This window comes from Delphinapterus leucas, chromosome X, assembly GCF_059928025.1.
Source record: "Delphinapterus leucas isolate spDelLeu-1000000601 "Yukka" chromosome X, BTC_Dleu_Yukka2, whole genome shotgun sequence".
Classification (NCBI taxonomy): Eukaryota; Metazoa; Chordata; class Mammalia; order Artiodactyla; family Monodontidae; genus Delphinapterus; species Delphinapterus leucas.
In genome coordinates, this window is record NC_143150.1 from 90,103,621 (window position 1) to 90,111,038 (window position 7,418).

The 7,418-nt window shown below is 40.9% G+C and overlaps 1 non-coding gene across 1 annotated transcript; it reads right to left on the minus strand.

The window, feature by feature from the left end:
* Window positions 1–6,553: 6,553 nt before the first annotated feature.
* LOC149744327 (U6 spliceosomal RNA) lies at window positions 6,554–6,660 on the minus strand. Its single transcript, XR_016391449.1, has one exon. It is a non-coding gene; the product is annotated as a U6 spliceosomal RNA (small nuclear RNA).
* Between the last annotated feature and the right edge of the window lie 758 nt (window positions 6,661–7,418).

Sequence of the window (7,418 nt, forward strand, 5' to 3'; positions counted from 1 at the left end):
GTGGCCAAGAGACTTGTGGCTTGACTTTACAGTTTCAAGCGTGTAGGAGATGTTCAAGAAATAGCTTTGGGATGAGTAAATAAATGAATGCATGAACGGTGCACTCCCCAGGTTTCCACAAAACCTCATAGTCTCCCATAACCCACAGTAAGCCCAGCGCTGAGCCCTCTGGGGTGGGGAACAAAAATGAATGAGTCCCGCCCTTGTGGTTTCTTTGCTAGTTGAAGAGACAATCCAGAAAACAATGATTGGTAATGCAGTGTCCTCTGAGCTAGAGGAGAGGGTGCGGTGGATGGAGGGCAACTGAGGCAGGAAGATCAACTGATGTCATTGGCGAGGAGACAAATAAAGTTTGGTTCATCCAAATTAGTTTCTCGATCCAAATATGAGAACAATCACATGAATATAAATTATGAACTGGGGAATCAAGCCTGATACCTTCATAGTCAGATGCGGATGGATAGGCTAAATGCACTCTTACCTGTGAGTGATGTATTATCTACAGGTAGGTATTATTACAAGTGATGTAATATTTGTCAGTAATTCCGGGGCATTTTGCATGCCACTTGTCCCCTTCTCCCTGCTCTCACCTTCTCAAGCCCTAGTCTTCCATAGAACCTGCCCTCCTTGGTCACGGTCATGCGTTGCCTTCCCTCTGGACTTCACCCAGTCCTTGCTCAGCCACGCCGGCTCTGCTGGTTCCATTTTGGGGCAGCACGGGCCTGGGCTGAGCTGTGCTCTGAGGCTGATGGCAGTCTGAGGACAAGAATAGTGCGTGCCTCATATTCCTGTGTTCCCTCCACAGTGCCTGGGTTAGAGCAGGCCGAAAGATAGAGAAAGGTACACTATATGTGTGTGATAGAGAATTTATTACTTCCTTAAAAATGTTTAGAGCAATCTGTCTATCAGACTGTGATTCAGAGTTTCCTGGTCTAATAGTTTGTGATTTCACTCCTGCAAGCATCAGAGGTTTGCCTCTGCTTGAAGCACACGCTAATTTCAGCCCAAAGCCAAATAGCTCTCCTCTCATCATTCACTGGCCAGCCTGAGGGCACCTGGATGAGCCGGAGGGAGTGGACTTTATTCTTTTTTTAAAAAATATTTATTTATTTGGCTGGGTCAGGTCTTAGTTGCAGTGCACGGGCTCAGTAGTTGCGGCATGGGCTTAGTTGCCCCTCGGCATGTGGGATCTTAGTTCCCCGACCAGGGATTGAGCCTGCACCCCCTGCATTGGAAGCGCGAAGTCTTAACTACTGGACCTCCAGGGAAGTCCCTGGAATTTATTCTGTATGTTCTTTTTGTCATCCTGAAAGGAAAAGGACTATCGCTTTTTTGTTTTACTTTTCCTTCTGTAATGTATCTTTTTTTTCTTTGCAGATAAGAATAGATAATATTGTGCCTTTAATTAAGGAAAATAAAAGCAATTTGAGCACATTGCTTCAACACTGCAACTCGAGCACCAAATTACAAGAGAAAGGGAGAAAATTCCCTTTTCATCTGTTGTTATAAAATTCTTAGGATTTATAGATATTATGTACCTACTGTCAATAGTTCTAAAATGCTCAGGTTAGTGTATATAGGCTGGTGACAATTATGGGCAAGGAATGTGAAAGGCATACATATTGAATGTAAAAAAATATAAATAATAAATGTAAGAAGGTGTTGTACAGCAGAAACTAACACAATATTGTAAGTTAACTATACTCCAATAAAAAATTTTTTTAATGTAAAAAGGGAATTCCCTGGCAGTCCAGTGGTTAGGACTCCATGCTTTCACTGCCAAGGGTCTGGGTTCAATCCCTGGTCAGGGAACTAAGATCCTGCAAGCCATGCGGCATGGCCAAAAAACAAATAACTAAATAAAATTAAATCAATTAACCTTAAAAATATATATAGTGCTTCAGGTTTCATGGGAGCCATTTTATTTGCAGAAGGTAAAAGTCTAGTAGGAACACAAGAGAGGATAGCTGAGAGAAAGATTGCTGAGGAGGTAGGAGGCAATGGGGGTCAGAGCCCAGGGAAAGGGTTGCCTAGAATAGGAGAAGCCATCTCTACCCCTCGGATCTGAGGCAAAGAGGTGACAGTGCAGCAGACAAAAAAAAAACATGATAATGTGGTAATCATTTCACAATATACACATATATCAAATCATTATGTTGCACACCTAAAACTAATACAGAGGTATATGTTAATTATATCTCAATTTAAAAATAATAAACAGTTTTTAAAAAAAGGAAACGAACAACCTGATCAAAAAATGGGCCAGGGACTCCCCTGGTGGCTCAGTGGCTAAGAATCCGCCTGCCAATGCAGGGGACATGGGTTCGATCCCTGGTCTGAGAAGATCCCAGATGCTGTGGAGCAACCAAGCCCGTGTGCCACAACTACTGAGCCTGCGCTCTAGAGCCCGCGAGCCACAACTACTGAAGCCTGAAAGCCTAGAGCCCATGCTCTGCAACAAACAAGAGAAGCCACCACAATGAAAAGCCCGCACACTGCAACGAAGAGTAGCCCCTGCTCGCTGCAACTAGGGAAAGCCTGCACACAGCAACGAAGACCCAAGGCAGCCAAAAATAAATAAATAAATTTATTTTTTAAAAAAATGGGCCAAAGACCTGAACAGACACCTCACCCAAGAAAATATACAGATGGCAAATAAGCATATGAAAAGATGCTCCACACCATATATCATCAGGGAAATGCAAATTAAAACGACAATAAGATACCACTACAGGCCTATTAGAATGGCCAAAATCCAGAACACTGACGACACCAAACGCTGGTGAGGATGTGGAGCAACAGGAACTCTCATTCATTGCTAGTGGAAATGCAAAATGGTACAGCCACTTTGAAAGACACTTGGGCAGTTTCTTAAAAAAGTAAACATACTTTTACCATACAGTCCAGCAATTGCGCTCCTTGGTATTTACCCAAAGGAGCTGAAAACTTATGTCCACACAAAAACCTGCACGTGGATGTTTACAGCAGCTTTATTCATAATTGCCAAAACTTGGAAGCAACCAAAATGTCCTTCAGTGGGTGAATAAGTAAACTGTGATACATCCAGACAATGGAACATTATTCAGTGGTCAAGGGAAAAGAGTTATCAAGCCATGAAAAGACACGGAGGAACCTTAAACACACATTACTAAGTGAAAGAATCCAATCTGAGAAGGCTCCATACTGTTTGATTCCAACTATATGACATTCTGGAAAAGGCAAACTATGGAGACAGTAAGGTCAGTGGTTGCCAGGGGTTAGGACAGAGGGAGGGATGAATAGGTAAGAACACAGAGGATTTTTAGGGCAGTGAAGATACTCTGTATGATACTGTATGGTGGATACAAGTCATTAAAAATTTGTCCAAACCCATAGAATGTGTAACACCAAGAATGAACCCTAATTAGGAGATTGGGATTACCAGATACACACTACTATATATAAAATAGATAGCTAATAAGGACCTACAGTATAGCTGAGGGAACTCTACTCAATATTCTGGAATAACCTATATGGGAAAAGAATGTAAAAAAGAGGGGGTATAGGTATATGTATAACTGATTCACTTTGCTGTACACCTGAAACTAATACAACACTGTAAATCAACTATACGCCAATAAATTTTTTTAAAAAAAAGAGTGAACCCGAATGTAAACTATGGACTTTGGGTGGTAACGGCATGTCAATGTAGCTTCATCAGTTGTAACAAACGCACCACTCTGGTGGGGGATGTTGATAGTTGGGGAGGCTGGGGGGGGCAGGAGGTACACGGGAACTTTCTGCTCAATTTTGCTGTGAACCTACAACTGCTCTAAGAAACAAAGTATGTATATTTTTTAAAAAGATTAATTCCTGGGGCTTCCCTGGTGGCACAGTGGTTAAGAATCCGCCTGCCAATGCAGGGGACATGGGTTCGAGCCCTGGTCCGGGAAGATCCCGCATACCGCAGAGCAACTAAGCCCGTGCACCACAAGTACTGAGCCTGCGCCTAGAGCCCGTGCTCCGCAACAAGAGAAGCTACCTCAATAAGAAGCCTGCGCACCGCAGCGAAGAGTAGCCCCCGCTCACCACAACTGGAGAGAGCCCGCGTGCAGCAACGAAGACCCAACGCAGCCAAAAATAAATAAATTTTAAAATGTTTTTAAAATAAAATAAAAGTTTAAAATAATTTATTTAAAAAATTTTAAAAAAGGAGAAAGGACATAATCTCAGAATATAGCCACATCATCCTCTGGGGCTCCAGAGACCCAGAGAAGGAAGCAAGAATGGGGGTTAAGATGGCAATGACTGAGCAGGAAGGAGAGAAGAAAGGTAAGGAGAATTCCGTTTTTCCAGATCATGTAGAATGGGACATCTGCTGGAAGAAAAAAGGAAATAAGCTTGGGGTTAGTGGTAAAACTTTGGAAGATCTTTTGAGGGAAATGGGAATTTCTTCCCAGAGGCAAACAAAAGGTCTGTTTGATGGTGTTAAGGCCCAATAGCACCTGTGATCCCTTCTTGGTTAAGAAATTGCTGCAGCTGCACCTCACTAGTTATTAGTATGATTTGGGGAGAAACAGGGAGATAGCACAGAAATTATGGTCTATTTGTGGAAGACTGGAAAAGTCTGATTGCAAGCCAAGAAAATGAAATCTTTTGTGGCAAAGAACGCTAGAAAAGCTTCTCACAATTCTAATAGCAGGTCCTTGAGGAAGTCAGTAGTCTTTGGTCAAGAGAACAGTGGTGGCAGCAGCATCTCCTTAGCCCTGGTTCCTCATCTGGCTCATCTTCCAGGCACACACTGTGGTTGGTTGTTGCTGTGACTGCTGGGGCAAGATAAAGCCTGTTCATCTCTCCTGAGTCTGGGCACATGTTTTATAGCTTCATCAGGGTATAATGTACATATCATAAAATTCACGCATTGTAAGTGTACAATTCAATGATTTTTTAAAAAAATTATTTTTGGCTGCATTGGGTCTTTGTTGCTGTGCACGGGCTTTCTCTAGTTGTGGTGAGTGGGGGCTACTCTTCCTTGCGGTGCGCAGGCTTCTCATTGTGGTGCCTTCTCTTGTTGCGGAGCACTGGCTCTAGGTGCGTGGGCTTCAGTAGTTGTGGCACGCAGGCTCAGTGGTTGTGGCTCACGGGCTTAGTTGCTCCGCGGCATGTGGGATCTTCCTGGACCAGGGATCGATCCTGTGTCCCCTGCGATGGCAGGAGGATTCTTAACCACTGTGTCACCAGGGAAGCCCAATTCAATGATTTTTAATAAATTGATAGAATCATACAACCAACATCACAATCCAGTTTCAGAATTTTTTCATCACTTCCAAAATTTCCCTCAAGCCCACTTTTAGTCACTCCCCACTCCCGACCTCCCCAGCCCCAGGCAACCACTGACCTTTCTGTCCCTGTGGATTTACCTTTTCTGGACTTTTCACATAAATGGAATCATACAACATGTAGGCCTTTCTATCTGGCTCCTTTCGCTCAGTGTAATGTTTTTGAGGTTCATCCATGTGGTAGAATGTATCAGTATTTTGTTCCTTTTTATTGCTGGTAGTAATTCATTGTTTGGATATACTACATTTTATTTATCCATTCACCAGTAATGGACATATGGATAGTTTCTAGATTTTGGTTATTATGAATAATGCTGCTATAAATATTCACATACAAGTCTTTGTGTGGACGTGCTTTTATTCTCTTGAGTAGATTCCTAGGAGCAAAATTGCTGGGTTGTATAGTTAGTTTATGAATAAATTTTCAAGAAACCTGTCAAACACCTTTCCAAATGACTGTACCATTTTAAATTCCCATCAACAATGCATGAGGGTTCTAGTTTCTCCACATCCTTGTCAACACTTGGTATTATTTTTCTTTTTGGCAATAGCCATTCTAAATGGTGTGTAGTGGCATCTTATTGTGTTTTTTTTTTTTTTTTTTTTTTTGCGGTACGCGGGCCTCTCACTGCTGTGGCCTCTCCCGTTGCGGAGCACAGGCTCCGGACGCGCAGGCTCAGCGGCCACGGCTCACGGGCCCAGCCGCTCCGCGGCATGTGGGATCTTCCCGGACCGGGGCACGAGCCCGTGTCCCCTGCATCGGCAGGCGGACTCCCAACCACTGCGTCACCAGGGAAGCCCTTATCGTGGTTTTAATTTGCATTTCCTTAAAGACTAATGAAACCGAGCATCTATTTCTCATGTGGTTATTAGCCATTCCTATATCTTCTTTGGTGAAATGTCTACTCAAATTTTTGCCAGTTTTTAAATTGGGTTGTTTGTCTTCTTACTGAGTTTGAAGAGTTCTTTGTATTTTCCAGATATAAGTCCTTTATCAGATATGTGACTTGAAAATATTTTCTTTCAGTCTATGGTTTGTCTTTTTTTTAGAGAAAAATACGATTTTATTTTACAATATTCATTGAAAAAAATACTGGAAGAATATATATAAAGCCTTCAACAGTGTTTATTCTGGGGTGATAGAAATTTTAGATAGTAAACTTTACTTTTCATGCTACATATTTCTGTAATTTAAAACATTTTTTCATTTTAATGGGTATTACTTTTTATGTTTTAAAAATATGGAATGCTTCATAAATTTGTGTGCCATCTTTGTGCAGGGGACATGCTAATCTTCTCTATATTGTTCCAATTTTAGTATATGGGCTGCTGAAGCAAACACTGTCTTTGCATTTTCTTAGGTATATCTTTTGAAGTGTAAACATTTTAAATTTTAATGATGTCTGGTTTACCAACTTTTTTCTTTTATGGGTTTTTTGGTGTCTTTTTGAAAAACTCTTTGCCTAATCTCAAAGTTGCAAAGATTTTCTCCTATGCTTTCTTCTAAACATTTTATAGTTTTACATATAGGTTTATGATCCATTTTGAATTAATTTTTATGTGTGGTGTGAGATAACAGTCTTTTCCCCATTGAATTATCTTAGTACCTTTGTCAAAATCAATTGACCATAAATTTAGGGGTTATTTCTAGACTTTCAATTCTATTACATTGATCTATATGCCTATCTTTATGCAAATACCACACTGTCTTGATTATTGTAGGTTTATAGTAAGTTTTGAAATTGAGTAGTAGAAGTCCTTCAGCTTTGCTCTTTTTCAAAATTGTTTTGGCTATTCCAGGTCCTTTGCACTTCCCTATAAATTTTAGGTTTAGCTTGTCAATTTCTACAACAAAGCCTCCTAGGATTTTCTTAGAGAGTTCATTGAATCTATAGATCAATTTTGGGAAAATTGCCACCTTAACAATATTGAGTGTTTCCCATGAACATGAATTGTTTCTCCATTTATTTAGACCTTCTTTAATTTCTCTCAGCAATGTTTTAAGTTTTCAGAGCACAAATCTTGAGTTTCTTTTGTTAAATTTATCCCTAAGTATTTTATTCTTTTGGATACAATTGTCAATGCAGTTGTCGTCTTCTT